The following is a 16,233-nucleotide window of genomic DNA, read 5'->3' on the forward strand; positions in this document are numbered from 1 at the left end:
TTCCTGATCCAGGGATCAAACCTGACTCTCCAGCATTGGCAAATGGATTCTTTACCAGGGAGCCACCAGGGAAGCCCACAGAAGCATTATCAAATGCTATAGAAACACAGACTGGGGAAACCAACTTCTTCCTGCAGTCATCACACACACACAGAAATACAGAAGTGACACTGAGAAGGGGAGGGAAGAAACTGACATTCTGAGGTTCTCTTTGGCCTGGGTACTTTGTGTAGATACTGTTATGTAATCCATTTTTCCAAAGAAGAAATCAAGGCTCAGATGAGCTCTGAATCCAAATTTATCTAGCTCCAAAGCTCATGCTCTTTCAGGTGAGTACTGGTGTGGCCAGCGAACAGGGAAGCACCACTGGACTAAAGAAACAGGAGCAAATCAGACCAAGGAGAACCTGACTCGTGTTGGAGGAGTGATTTGTGCCATGTGACTAGAACAGAGATGATAGATATACTGGCTAAAGGTAAGTTTGAGAAGGTCAGCTAAAGCTGGGTTGTAAGAGACTTCTAATTATCAGCAAGTACTCTGAATTAAAATCCAGAGGCCAGTAATTTTCAAATGACATTCTAAGGACACTGTCCATTCAGTAATTCTGCATATTTTTATAGGGGGAATTTGGAGTAGTATTTATTTTAAGGGAAAAGGAGTTCCATTTCTAAAAATCATATTTAAAGAAGACCCACAACCAATGGAGGGCCATTAAGGAATTTTAATCATCCATATGTGTTTTATTTTTTTTTTTTTTTTTTTAATTTTATTTTATTTTTAAACTTTACATAACTGTATTAGATTTGCCAAATATCAAAATGAATCCGCCACAGGTATACATGTGTTCCCCATCCTGAACCCTCCTCCCTCCTCCCTCCCCATTCCATCCCTCTGGGTCGTCCCAGTGCACCAGCCCCAAGCATCCAGTATCGTGCATCGAACCTGGACTGGCATCTCATTTCATACATGATATTTTACATGTTTCAATGCCATTCTCCCAAATCTTCCCACCCTCTCCCTCTCCCCCAGAGTCCATAAGACTGTTCTATACATCAGTGTCTCTTTTGCTGTCTCGTACACAGGGTTATTGTTACCATCTTTCTAAATTCCATATATATGCGTTAGTATACTGTATTGGTGTTTTTCTTTCTGGCTTACTTCACTCTGTATAATAGGCTCCAGTTTCATCCACCTCATTAGAACTGATTCAAATGTATTCTTTTTAATGGCTGAATAATACTCCATTGTGTATATGTACCACAGCTTTCTTATCCATTCATCTGCTGATGGACATCTAGGTTGCTTCCAGGTCCTGGCTATTATAAACAGTGCTGCGATGAACATTGGGGTACTCGTGTCTCTTTTCCTTCTGGTTTTCTCAGTGTGTATGCCCAGCAGTGGGATTGCTGGATCATAAGGCATGTCTATTTCCAGTTTTTTAAGGAATCTCCACACTGTTCTCTATAGTGGCTGTACTAGTTTGCATTCCCACCAACAGTGTAAGAGGGTTCCCTTTTCTCCACACCCTCTCCAGCATATGTGTTTTAGAAACATAAATATGGTGGCTGTGTGGAGAGGACAGACATTTAAAGAAACAACTTTTGGACTGGAGATCAGTCAGAAGGATTCAGAAATAATACATGATACAGCTTTTTTTAATATTTATTTTTATTTATTTACCTGGCTGGGCGAGGTCTTAGTTGTGGCATGTGGGATTTGGTTCCCCGACCAGGGATCAAACCCAGGCTCCCTGCATTGGGAGTGCGGAGTCCCAGCCACTGGAGCACCAGGGAAGTCCCAAGATAAAGTTTCTTATGGTCTAGATAGACACAGACAGTGGTAGAAGGATGGATTCAATAATTTAAATATATGGAACTTGGAGGGATTTCCCTGATAGTCTGGTGGTTAAGACACCACACTTCCACTGCAGGAGAGCAGGGGTCTATCCCTGGTCAGGGAACTAGCATCCCGTATGCAACATGGCCAAAATACAATATATAGAACCTGGTCACAAATTTGCCATGGGGAATTAAAAAAAAAAAAACACGGTCATTGGAAAAGACCCTGATACTGGGAGAGATTAAGGGCAGGAGGAGAAGAGTGGGGCAGAGAATGAGATGGTCAGATATCATCACTGACTCAATGGACATGAGTTTGAACAAACTCCAGGAGATAGTGAATCACAGGGAAGCCTGACATGCTGCAATTCATGAGGTCTCAAAAAGTCAGGCAGGACTTGGTGACTGAACAACAAGTTTTTTATAGTTCAAGCAACATAGAAATAACCACTAACTAAGAATGAGAAAGTTTGCTAGGAGGAGTAGACTTGGAGAAAACGATTAGTTCACATTTGTTTCATTTTGACATGTTGAGTTTGAGATGTCTCCAGGACACACAGAAGAGGACATCACATTAAATGAGAAAATTCTTTCACAATGTTTATGTAATCAAATCACCACAACATATACTTTAAATATCTTATTTTATGTCAATTACACCTCAACAAAGTTGAAATTAAAAAAAAAAAAACTAATGAAATATATTTTTTAAATGAAGACATCAAAAAGCAGACAGATCTGTGAATGAGGAACATCAGAGAGTGGGGCTAAAGGTATTTTTGTGGGGACCAATAATTTTGCCTTTTCCCCTTCATCCTCCTAGTCATTAAGCTCACTCCCAACCCCTTTAGATACTACAGGGGGTCAGCAGACTACATCTTCATCAATGCAATTTCAGCAGAAATACTGCATAGTTTTCTTTTTTTTTTCCTGTCACTTCCTTAGGCCATTCTTGATCTTCATTTCCTAGGGGTTAGAACACAGACATGGTGCTATTGGGCTACTGCAGACGGTACAAATAAAGACAGCACATTAGCAGATGGTAAAGGAACAAGAGAGAAGAAAACTGAGATCCTGGGTGACCAGATGGAGCAGAATCACCCGTCTACCTCTTTGTTGCAGCAGCGTAGCCTCACTCTGACTACTGCAGGGATCATCAGCATATAGTGGAAACCTCAGGATGAATGAGATCACCAGAAAAAGGAGAGAAAACCTAGAGAAATACACAAAAGAATAATCTCTAAAAGGTAAAGAAAGGCACTTTACAAGGCCAAAAAGAAATAGCCACACGGGTAGGAGAAGGTCAAGAGAGAGGAGAATACTCCAGACGGGAAGAAGACTGGTTTAGAAATATAAAATAGGGCACAGGAAAACTAAGATGGAGATTTAAAAGAGGCTAATAAACTTGGGGATTTTTGCTGGCACAAAGTCAGTGAAATTGTAGGGGTCGGCCTATTAGAAGTTAATAGGAAGGAAGGAGATACAGTTGGGCAAGACTATTGTTTCAAAAAGTAAAGAGAAAAGAGACGGAGAAAATATTTTGAGGGTCAGGATTATAATTTTTTATGCGGCTTAGAACTCCTGAATGTATGGTGACTCAAAGAAATCAGAAACCAAATAAGAAGGCTTATTTACCACCCTAGATCTGTCTGCTTACCCTTGCCAGCACCAACACCACAAGTCAGAAGTAAGGATGGAGGTCAGAGTAAGGTTTTACCCCAACCTCAGAATTTCTAATATTAAGACAACAAGCCAAAAAATTCCCCAAGATTTAACTCTGGGATGTCACATTTTAAAAAACTCTTCCGTAAATTCTTGTGTGTGCTCAGTCACCTCAGTCGTGTCTGACTCTTTGTGATCCCATGATCTGCAGCCTGCCAGGCTCTTCTGTCCATGGGATTTCCCAGTCAAGAATACTGAAGCGGGTTGTCATTTCTTCCTCCAGGGAATCTTCCCCACTCAGGGATCAAACCCATAACTCCTGTGGCTCCTACTTGGCAGGCAGATTCTTTACCAATGAGCCACCTGGGAAGCCCTCAGTAAATTTTTGCATGTGGACAAATATCTCCAAACTGACGTTGGTGGTGCCTCTGTTACAATATGGCAATATAAAATCCACACAAGTACATAAGAAACTGACAGCTAATTTCCCAGAAGACATACTATTGCTATCACATCCCTGCAGTTACAACACTTCTATCCAACTTTCCCATCCCCAGGAGAGGGCTCCAGGTGCATGTTCTTCTTTAATTGGTTTCTATTCTCACCTTTCTTTAAGTAATCATTTTCTGGGATAATTGGTATCTATGAATTTTCACTACAGTCCATTTCCTTCTACTGAAAAGGAGCTTAAATTACAACCTAAAGAAGAAATAGATTCTCTATTTAACTGAATTTTCCCTGCTGTTTAACAACTAGTTCTGTTTGCTGCATTCTATAGTTATACATAGAAAAGTTAAAAAAAAAAAACAGTAAATAATGCTCATCAATATTTGAGCCCCATCTCCAGATAACTGTTTCTATTAATTGATTATAATTCATTCTAATAATTATATAATACATTTTATACTCTTCCACATTTTTTTCTTTTACCTGCTATTGAAACTTTATATCCACATTAATTGCTAAACATATTTTGCAAAAAATGTTTAACAGATATTTTGCAATTCTGTTTTTATCACAGGATTTCATGAACCACTGTTTATCCCTTTCCACAGCTGTACTCTTTATATAAGTTATGGTGAAGATGCTATCAGTATAAACCAAAGGTAATATAGTACTCTTTGAAATGCCTTGCTGTGCTTAAAGATAAGCTGAATACATTATTCTTTATAGTACACAGTAAACTCCTTCTGATATACCATGAGAAGAATTTCTCTCTGGTCATACTTTCAGCAATAACTGTTTCATGTGAGCAAGTGGCAACATAAATTTCTAGATATAGAAAATCAACTGCTTCCTTCATATGCTTCTAGTAAGTTTAACACCAAATCAATGTTCTCCCCTTGCAAATGCATAAGATTTTACGGTATATATTTTTCAGAACAAGGTTCAGTCCTACTTATTTTACTTTCCAACCCTTTTCCTTGACCTAATTCATCTTATCTAATTTTAATTTAGCTTTTTCCTTAGTCTCTCTATATATGTATCTTTGGGAGTTTCCTCAAATTTTAAATAGGGAAGGATATAAATGCATGGATCAACTGATGGATAATTGACATACACAGCTGATATTGCTAGGATTTCCATTCTAAATTAATGCATTCATTCATTCATTGAGTCATTCACTTGACAAACACTGGTCCAGTCCATGCTAAGGGAAAAGCATTCCAACAGGCACGTGACAGATATATACTCTCAGGAACTTTACTTAGTACAGATAAACTATAATACACAACTAATAATGCATGATTAAAAAGTGATTGGTGTCATAAGAAAGAAACAAAGAAAGTACAATGAAAGTCTCATCTGACAAAGATTGCACTGCCAACCTATGCTAAGGACCATCTTTCCATGAACCCAGAAGGGGAGCTAAAGCTCTCTTCACACCATTGTCGGAAGCTTTCAGGAGAATCAACATAAGTTACCAGCACCATTCTGGACCCCTTTAGAGGAACTGTCTTCTCAAAATAGTAAAAAGATGAATATAATTTTTCAACAAATTAACAGATTCAAGTAGTCTGGTGATTCAGAAATTGTCAATTTTTCTACACACCTTGAAAAAAATCAAGACATTATCTCCCTTCTTAAAACAATTTTGTTTGTGTGGTCATAGTTACATAACATTTGTATGCATGTAATACTATTCTAAATATTTATTAACAGAAATACAAGTTATTCTTAATATCAGTTTTTGAATTTAAATTATGAAAGTTGGTTGCCTTCAAACCTAAATAAACTAAGTTCCACATAAGTAGAGAATTAAATAGGAAATATGTCATTTAGGAGATATTTAGAGTCAACTCTAATATAGGCTTTTTATTTTATTTTTTCAGGGCAATATAGTTAAGTTTTAGAATCAAAGACCACATTAAGAACAAGTTACCGACCATGATACACTGATATCCTCGAAAAGACTACTGATAATTATTCTTTTTAAAAAAAATAGAAAAAAGTTTTATTGTCAAATGTATTTAGAATCATAGACAATAGCAAGAATTCTCAGTACCTTTCCCTTATGCTAATGTATATTAAAGAGGAATGCGTGTGGGAAGGAGCATACAATGTATTTTGATCTTAGTCAACTCAGAATACTTTTTTTTTTTTTTTGCTGCGTCCTGCCTCTTGCAGGATCTTAGTTCCCCGACCAGGGACTGAAGCTGGGGCCATAACCGTGAAAGTGCGAAGTTCCACTAGGGAACTCCCTCGGAACACTCTTTGATACAGAGCATCTTTAACAGTTCACGGACCTCTAGAGCTCCAGTTTGGTAGATGGTGCTCTAGGGCCCTTTTCACGTCACTGTCAGGTATCCTCAGATGGGAGACCTCAGTGGAACTTCTGGTATTTGGATGAAAACAGAAGAGTTGAGGGAGAAGCTCTAATTTAATATGAATTTCTCCCACACAAAAGCTGCTGGCAAAGCTGAGTCGAATTCTATTGAATGTTTTTAATAAGGAGCACATATTATTTTAATGGAAAACAGCTGAAATTAACAAAATAATTTGGGTTTGAATATTCAGTGGGGGCTATCAGAAATCCATCTCTTTACAGTCAGAAGTAACAGAAATAACCACGCCTTTCAGTAAAGCTACAAGAGCTGGCCCAGTGAGGTAGGGGTATTGTTGAGTGCAGGAGTAAGTATTTATGCTGCAAAGCTGTGCCTAAGAATGATTTGGTCAGTTTTGGATAATGGTTTGTGCATGTAATTCTTCCTGCAAGAAGGCCTGGAAGATGTCTACATTACCAGGCTACTGGGCAAAATTTCCAAGAAATGGCAGACCTCTTGCTCCTCATTCTACAGAAAAAAAGAGAGAGTCACCTCTATTCATCAATTTCCTTCAGATTCAAGACAACTCCAGATCTGTTTGTAAGCCAGGTCTCTGACAGCTAGTACAATATGTGAAAGAACGTTAAATAGCTCCTGAAAAAGAACTCAAGTCCAATAACTTCAGTTCAGGAGTTTGGGGTTGACATACATGCACTGCTGCTGCTGCTGCTGCTGCTAAGTCGCTTCAGTGGTGTCCGACTCTGTGCGACCCCATAGAGGGCAGCCCACCAGGCTCCCCCGTCCCTGGGATTCTCCAGGCAAGAATACTGGAGCGGGTTGCCATTTCCTTCTCCAATGCATGAAAGTGATAAGTGAAAGTGAAAGTGAAGTCGCTCAGTCGTGTCTGACTCTTAGCGACCCCATGGACCGCAGCCTATCAGGCTCCTCCATCCATGGGATTTTCCAGGCAAGAGTACTGGAGTGGGGTGCCATTGCCTTCTCCATATATGCACTACTATATATAAAATAGATAATCCACAAGGACCTACTGTAGAGCACAAGGAACTCCACTCTGTATTCCGTAATATTTAGGAAAAGAATGGATATGTGTATAACTGAATCACTTTGCCATGCGCCTGAAACTAACATGACATTGTAAATCAACTATACTGCAGTATAAAATAAAAATTAACGAAAAAATAGCCCTTCAGTCTGGCCTCCTTAAGGATTCTCTCCACCCACTCACCCCCATTCCCAACTTCCTCTTCAGAATACAGCCACCACCCGGCTCTCAAGCACTTCTGCCGACAGAGCAGGAAACAGACCTTGGGACGTTTGAGAAGCTCAGAGTTCAGAAGTATTTTTCCTTGTTAACATTTTTTAAACTTGTTAATGATTCGTCATGTAACTGAACACACAACATGAAAGCATTTTTTACAGGTTTTCTCTGAAGAAGTCCCAAGTACTAAGAATGTGCAAGACAAAATTTCAACTGCTACATATAAATTTTTTAATATCATCCTTCATCCTGGGTGCATAAAATTTTCGTTTAAAGAGCAGAGATGGGTCATTATTGTTTAAAGTTGGTCATTGGCATCTCAACTAACTTGTCATGGATTAACTGTAAAGTGACTGAAAAAATAAGCGGCCTCCATATTCCTGATCTTTTTCCTCTGCTTTATATTTTATTTTTCATTTAAGTAACAAAACCATTCTGTGCAAGTTTGTGATTGCTCCAAATCTCATTAATACACCATTCATCTTAACCAAAACCACTTTTCAATACTTAAAAGTCATTTAAATTTGTCAAAATATTTAGCCTCACCACTTTTTAAAGACTCAGCACATGTTCATGGTATGTTTCTGTCAAAGCAGATAGAGTATCACTAGAATTACCAAAAGTACCTCTTGTTTTCCAGACTGTTACTAAAATATGAGTGTGCCCCTTCAGCAGATTTCATTGAAAACGGCCTGATCAAGCATCAGGGAGCCAACTGTTCTTTTCCAGTCTGCAGTGCTGACTCCGTTATTATCTTCGACATATCATTTCAAATCACTTAACCTTCCTGTTCACTGTATATCTAAAAAACCTGGGGCCAGTGAAAGAAAAGCGCTTGTCAGCTATTATATAGGAACATGGGAGAAAAGAAATGAGGTAATGCTGAGAAAGGCCAGTTTTATCCAATAACAGGGACAAAGGAGTACTACAAAATGTCTCCTTATTTCATGAACATTTGGTGCTTCTGAGAATTGAAAGACAGATCAGAAAGTAAGGAGAGGAGATGCTAGAAGCCAAAGTCCATAGGGGTGAGACAGAAAAAGTGGCCATGATTTGATAGTGATAAGTGGAGGAATAAATCTAAGATGAAGACCTCACTAAGATGAGGTCTTAGTGAGATAAGAGTTGGACCACAAAGAAGGCTGAGCACCGAAGAATTGATGCTTTCGAACTGTGGTGTTGGAGAAGACTCTTGAGAATCCCTTGAACAGCAAGGAGATCAACCAGTCAATCCTACAGGAAATCAACCTTGAATATTCATTGGAAGGACTGATGCTGAAGCTCCAATGTTTTAGCCATGAGATGCAAAGAGCCAACTCACTGAAAAAGACCCTGATGCTGGGAAAGTTTGAGGCAGGAGAAGTGAGTGATAGAGAAGGAGATAGCTGGATGGCATCATCAACTCAACGGACATGAGTTTGAGCAAACTCTGAGAGACAGTGAAGGACAGGGAAGCCTGGTGTGCTGCAATCCTTGGGGTTGCAAAGAGTCAGACACAACTTAGCAACTGAACAACAACAAAATGCCATATGGTCTTTAAAAGAACAAGCCAACTGTATTTAGATTAATCAAAAAGTTGATAAGGGAAACATTTTTGTACACACTTGCAGGCAATAAATGCAAAAAAGGAATAGAAGAACTAGAAAATCATTTTGCCACTTTAATGGAATAATAGGCTGCTGCTGCTGCTAAGTTGCTTCAGTCGTGTCCGAGACTGAGGCAGTAATAATCACAGAATGCCAAAAACATTAGATAAAATGTTGATGGGCAACTTTACAATAGACAGATCAGACCAACACCACCCAAATCCTCTGCTCAATTTCTGAATCACTCAAAGTGAAAAGTGAGCCCTATGAGCCTCCTAAGGTGATGTATCAACACAGCAGAACACAGCAGGCACCACCCAGGAAGGATTCCTGCCAAAAATATTCAATCTGAATACAATCAAGCCCCAAATACGGGGTAGAGGAACAAGTTGAATAACACCTGGAGGGAACAGTCAAATCCAGATGGTGGGGTAAAATAACTTAGGATAAATAACTTAGTTTCTTAAATGAATAAATGCCTTTTTTAAGGAAGAGAATTATTTTAAAAAAAAGGAAGAAAATTATTAAAGTTTAAAAGTTTTAATGAATGCCATATGTGGACTTGATTTGGCTCCTAATTTAAACAAAACAACTTTAAAAAGACATTCTTGAGAAAATCATGGAAATGTAAAAATAGACTGGATTTTATTATAAATTATATTTAAAGATATCAATTTTCTGAGTGTCATAACAGCATTGTAGTGGGTTTTTGTTCAGTATGCCTTAGGAATACACACTTAAGTATTTATAGGTGAAATTACATGATATCTTCTATTTATTTTAAAACACTCCAGAGAAAAAAGGAGAGCTAGAGATGAAATCAGAGTAGCAAAGGTATTGTTATGGAAATTGTCCAACATACACAATAGCAGAGAAGTAATACAATGAATCTGCATTCATCCAACTTCAACATTTTGTCAATCTTGATTCAAGCTATTCCTCCTACAGATATCTTTTCTTGTATATTTTAAAGTAAATTTCAAACATCAGACAACATATCATCTCACTTATAAATACATCAGCATGTATCACTAGTCAATAAGGAATTTTTCTTTTTAACTTAATAACTAGGCCAGTATCACTGGAACAAAATTAATGATAATCTCAATATTTTCTAACATATATAGTAAAACTGTCAAAATATTAATATGTATGTTGAAGCTGGATAATAGATACCTGGAGTTCCTTATATATCCTAAATTTGTGTACATTTGATATTTTTCATGATAAAATATTTGCTTAATGAATAAGGCAACTTTGTGTATACTGATATAAAACAATACTCAAGACATATTAAGTGAAAAAAACATAGAAAAGTGTATGTACTATGCTAATATATATGTACACATTGAATACATACATATATATACAAAATCATGAAATATAATCAGAAAACACACAGAGAACTACAATCAGTAGTTGTCTCTGAAGAGGGCAACTACAGCACACGGAAGAAAGAAGATGTGTTTACCTTTTGTATCTGTTGAATCTAGGATGCCTGCCAAGTTGCTTCAGTCGTGTCTGACTCTTTGCGACCCCATGGACTGCAGCCCGCCAGGCTCCTCTGTCCATGGGATTCTCCAGCAGTGGGTTGCCATGCCCTTCTTCAGGGGATCTTTCCTACCCAGGGATCGAACCCATGTCTCCTGCAGCTACCTGCCTTGCAGGTGTATTCTTTACTACTGAGCCACAGGGGAAAATTTAGAATATTATATTATATACTCAAAAACATAAATAAGAAATTAAAAGAAAAAAAAGCAATGTATAGACATCTGGTATATCATGTATCATCAAAATTAATCATTAACTGGGATTATTGGCCACAGATGAAACTAATCTGACTTTGGGATCCTTCCAATTATGTTGGAAAATTGCCCTGATATCTCTAAAATCAGATATCTCCAGCCATCTGTTTAATCCAATATTGTGTATTGTGTTTTAAAGCTACTATGGTCTAAAAGAATGCCACTTCAGCTTACTATCATCTGTCTTACTTACTACCTCATGTTTGGCTTCTTCTTGTTCAATCCTTTTTATATTTCTGTGTTCCAGCCCTTCTTCAGTGGAGCAAATCTTTTCTGTTTATTTTTCAGGTGGTTAAGCTGAAAGCAAGACCACCATTCAGAGGGTGGGATGAATTGAGAGGGTAACACTGACATATATACTCCACCATGTGTCAAACAGACAGCTAGTAAGACACTGCTGCATAACACAGGGAGCTCGCCTCAGTGCCCTGTGACAGACGGGTGGGAGTGGGTCGGGGCAGGGAGGCTCAAGAGGGAAGGAGTACCCGTATACTTAACACTGATTCATCGGAAAAGGCAATGGCAAGCCACTCCAGTACTCTTGCCTGGAAAATCCCATTGACGGAGAAGCCTGGTAGGCTGCAGTCCATGGGGTCCCTAAGAGTCGGACATGACTGAGCGACTTCACTTTCACACTGATTCATATTGTTGTACAGCAGAAACTAACACAATATTGTACAATTATCCTCCAAATGAAAAACTAAAAACTGTCCCACATTCAAATGAGACCTATATACAATCCAGCTGCTACAGATCATTCTGTGTCCTTTCAACCCAGGTAACTGTTGATCAGCTAACATACACCAGACTAGGGGTCATTAGAGAAGATTTGCCTTCCTTCCAAATTGCATGTTAAATAATTTAAATAGATTAGTGCCTAAACACAAACATATAGTTGTTTTTTTACAGCAACAATTTAGATTTAACTGAGGCAGCATATTGGGAGATTATATAGCACAAAGACACTTCCTTCTTAAATATTTTTTTTCCAAATTTCTTTTCAATCACTAATGAAAAATGAAGTCAGAGTACATAACAAATAGAAAATCATGGAATGTTGTTATTCCCTGTATGAAATTTTAGAGTAATAATTATTTTTATTAGTAACATCTGGGTCACATGTTCTTACAGGATTTAGTTTATTCTGAAATTAAATACTATACAATATTAGGATGTGGCATTTAATATTCTGCAGTATTATTCCACAAGTCACTTTACAACTGGAAAGAATATGCTTTTCTATATACCGACAGTTTTAGTAAGCATAAAATATACAACATGGAGAACCAATAGGCTTTTCTGGGCAAAACAAAATAATTATGTGACTGTAAAATAGTGCAAAACCTACTTTGCAACTCAGCTTCATTCTTCATTAGAGATGGTTTAATGCTTCTTTTACTATAAATCCAATGATATTGAGTTATGAGGAAAAGTTATAAATGGCAGAGTTGATGTTCCAACACCAAGATGAGGAAAAGATCTAATATGTAAAACTTTCTGGAACCTATTTTGCATTAGCTCTTGGATAGCACATTCAAGGGCATTCTTGTGTCACAAACAAGACCAGCAACAATATGTAGGTATCCTGAATGGCTAGCATGAAAGGATTTGTCATTTTGCTTTGCCAAAAACCAAGGCACAAGCAGTTCATTTGGATTACTTAGATGCTTTTCTGTTTTTCTACAATGTGTTCTCTTAAAATTAGAGTCAAAAGAAATTCTACTTTGAAGTTTCAACCATTAACCTTACACCTTTAAAGAGCTGGCCTCTGAGTGGATGGTAATTTTGTGAACAAGCAACATCTTGTCCCAGCCACTGTGCCCAGCTGAGAAGACAAAGGTAAAACGTGACCTTTCTTTCAAGAACTAGATTTCAAAGATACGTGGACAACTGATTACTCAAGTTCAGGGACGGGAAAGATACACAAAAGAAGGAAAACATAACAAATATGATAATGTGCTTTTTCAGATTTTTAGTAATATTGCTTTGTGAAATATCTTTTAAAATTTTTAAATGAATTTTTATTACAGTATAGTTGCTTTACAACATTCTGTTAGTTTCTATTGTACAGCAAAGTGAATGAGCCACACATATACACGTATTCACTCCCTTGTGGACCTCTTTTATGTTCAGGCCACCACAGTGCATTAAGGAGAGTTCCCTGTGCTATACAATATGTTCTCTTTAGTTATCTATTTTATGCATAGTATCAATAGTGTATATGTGTCAACCCCAATCTCCCAATTCCTCCCTGTCTTTCCCCCTTCGTGTCCATACATTTGTCCTCTACAACTGTGTCTCTGTTTCTGCTTTACAAATAAGATCATCTATACCATTTTTCTGGAGAAGGCGATGGCACCCCACTCCAGAACTCTTGCCTGGAAAATCCCATGGATGGAGGAGCCTGGTGGGCTGCAGTCCATGGGGTCGCGAAGAGTCGGACACGACTAAGTGACTTCCCTTTCGCTTTTCACTTTCATGCACTGGAGAAGGAAACGGCAACCCACTCCAGTGTTCTTGCCTGGAGAGTCCCAGGGACAGGGGAGCCTGGTGGGCTGCCGTCTATGGGGTCGCACAGAGTCGGACACGACTGAAGCGACTTAGCAGTAGCAGCATACCATTTTTCTAGATTCCACATATATGCGTTCATATATTAGTTTTTCTTTTTCTGACTTACCTCACTCTGTATGACAGTCTCTAGGTCCATCCACATCTCTACAAATGACCCAATTTCATCCCTTTTATGGCTGAATAATATTCCATTGTATATATGTATCATATTGTCTTTAACCATTCCTATGTTGATGGACATTTAGGTTGCTTCCACGTCCTGGCTATTGTAAATTGTGCTGCAGTGAACACTGGGGTGCATGGATCTTTTGAATTAGAGTTGTCTTGGAGTATTAGTGCATTAAATTGCATTTTTTTTAATTTATTTTTAATTGGAGGATAATTGCTTTACAATGTTGTATTGGTTTCCGCTATACAACAACATGATTAGCTATAAGTATACATATATTCCCTCCCTCTAAAGCCTCCCTCCCACCCCACCCATCTAGGCCATCACAGAGGACCAAACTGAGTTCCCTGTGCTATTCAGCTGCTTCCTGCTAACATCTATTTTATACATGGTAGTGTATGTATGTTAATTCGTCTCTTCTGTCCTTCCCCTGCTGTGTCCATAAGTCCATTCTCTACTTCTGCACTGCAAATAGGTTTATCAGTAAATTTTTCTAGATATCATATATATATATGTTAATATATGATATTTTTCTCTTTCTGACTTACTTCACACTGGGGTGCATGTATCTTTTTGAATTATGGTTTTCTCTGGACATTAGCACATTAAATTTCATTGATTACTTTAGGAAGTCCTTAATCATCGCAGGACTTTATAGTAAAGTCTACCATGTTTTGGATAAAGTTGAAAGAACTATTCTTTTAAAAATAAGATCCTGTAATTCAAAGTTTTGTTAAATTATATTTTCATTAGTAACTTGCTATGGGGACTGTCTTCTAGATACTATACTTGCTGCTGCTGCTAAGTCACTTCAGTCATGTCCGACTCTGTGTGACCCCATAGACGGCAGCCCACCAGGCTCCCCCTTCCCTGGGATTCTCCAGGCAAGAACACTGGAGTGGGTTGCCATTTCCTTCTCCAATGCATGAAAGTGAAAAATGAAAGGGAAGTCGCTCAGCTGTGTCCGACTCTTAGCGACCCCATGGACTACAGCCCACCAGGCTCCTCCATCCATGGGATTTTCCAGGCAAGAGTACTGGAGTTGGGTGCCATTGCCTTCTCTGAGATACTAAACTTAAAGTAAAACTAATAAGCAAGTTAGTATTACTTCTAAGCCTTCCCCATACCTTTTAACAATATCATACCACAATTCATTAACACAACGAAATCTTACCTAAAATAAAGGCAGTCCCTCCTCATCTGTAAATTACACCCCCATCACCAAATCTGTATTGTATATAGATAAAAAGGGCTCTGTCATAACCTTTTAGTTTGTGTGCACAACTCGATAGAAATCCATAGGTGAAACAATAAGCATAAGTTATAAGATAAGAGAACTTTAGACTTGGAAAGACCTGGTTGGAATCTTGGCTGATGTCATGTGCTTTGATGCAAGTTTACCTTACCATCTGTGAAATGTCCACAATAAATGAAATGTTGGTATATGGTATACCATATGGGAAGTTCTCAACAAGTGGCAATTGCTATTATTATTATTATTACTCATGATACTTCCTGAAAATTTGATAAAAAAGGCACAAATCAAATGAAGTAAGATTAAAATAAGACATATATATGTCAACAAAACCCAATACTGGGTCTTGAATGATGGAATTTTCTCTGAAACTGAGAGGAGTAGGTAGTCTTGTTCTAAATCGGTATACACAGAACTATTTTTCTATGCAGTCTTCTCAAGGACTGTGTTGCAGTGGTATTTTCAACTGTAGTATTGTGCAATAGATCTTCATGCCTTCCTTTCTGTGCTCAAGACAAAGGACAAAAATATGCTTAAGACCTATACCAAACCCAAAGCCCAAAAGACAATAAACAGTTTTCACAAGGAAGTTCTTCATCTAAACAGTTTAGACAGTTGGGTGTATATTAGGTTTAAGGGATTGCTCTAAAAAGAAGCATTAATCAAAACAGACTGGAGCATAGGAGCTTGAATTCATGATTGGAAAAATCAATCTATAACTTCCATTGACCCCAAACTGCAATCTCAGATTTCACATTGAAGCTGGCTGAGTTACTAGCACAGTAAACAGTAGCATCTGGCTCTCATGTGGGACGGTGTATACAATGGGCTGATCCATAACTTTAGTCTACTTTAGACATTTAGATGGATGGGCTAAGAGCCCAGTGTGTTATAATAACCCTGAAAAGCTTTTGGCTCTGGCTGTGAACACATTAGCATTAACTTAAATCTGTTGCTTTGTTTACAACAAGAGATATTTGCTTGTGCTTTCGGCCTACATGGAACCAGTTACAGGTACCCAAGACCTAAGAGTGAAATTTACAGCCATGACAGCAGCTACTCACTGTATTGAGGCTCCACCGAACATTTTTTTTTTAATTTCCTCTTAGTTACATCTTTTAAAAAATAAGTGGTACCTTTATTTGGAGTCTCTCCCTTATTAGAAACATTAACGCCTAATTTCCCTTTTCTGTTATTTTCCCCTCTCCATAACCTGAAGCCTAAACTAAAAAATCAGAGGGTTCCTTGACTATGTCACCATTTAGAAATGTCACACATGCAGCCATTTGTTTCTGAGCGAGAG

General features: G+C 38.0%; 1 protein-coding gene across 2 annotated transcripts in view; it reads right to left on the bottom strand.

Annotated features, from left to right (window-relative positions):
* The window catches only part of ANK2 (ankyrin 2), a 700,483-nt gene that overhangs the window by 563,761 nt on the left and 120,489 nt on the right, over positions 1-16,233 (bottom strand). The window lies entirely within an intron of this gene.

The sequence above is a fragment of the Bubalus bubalis genome, chromosome 7 (genome assembly GCF_019923935.1).
Source record: "Bubalus bubalis isolate 160015118507 breed Murrah chromosome 7, NDDB_SH_1, whole genome shotgun sequence".
NCBI lineage: Eukaryota > Metazoa > Chordata > Mammalia > Artiodactyla > Bovidae > Bubalus > Bubalus bubalis.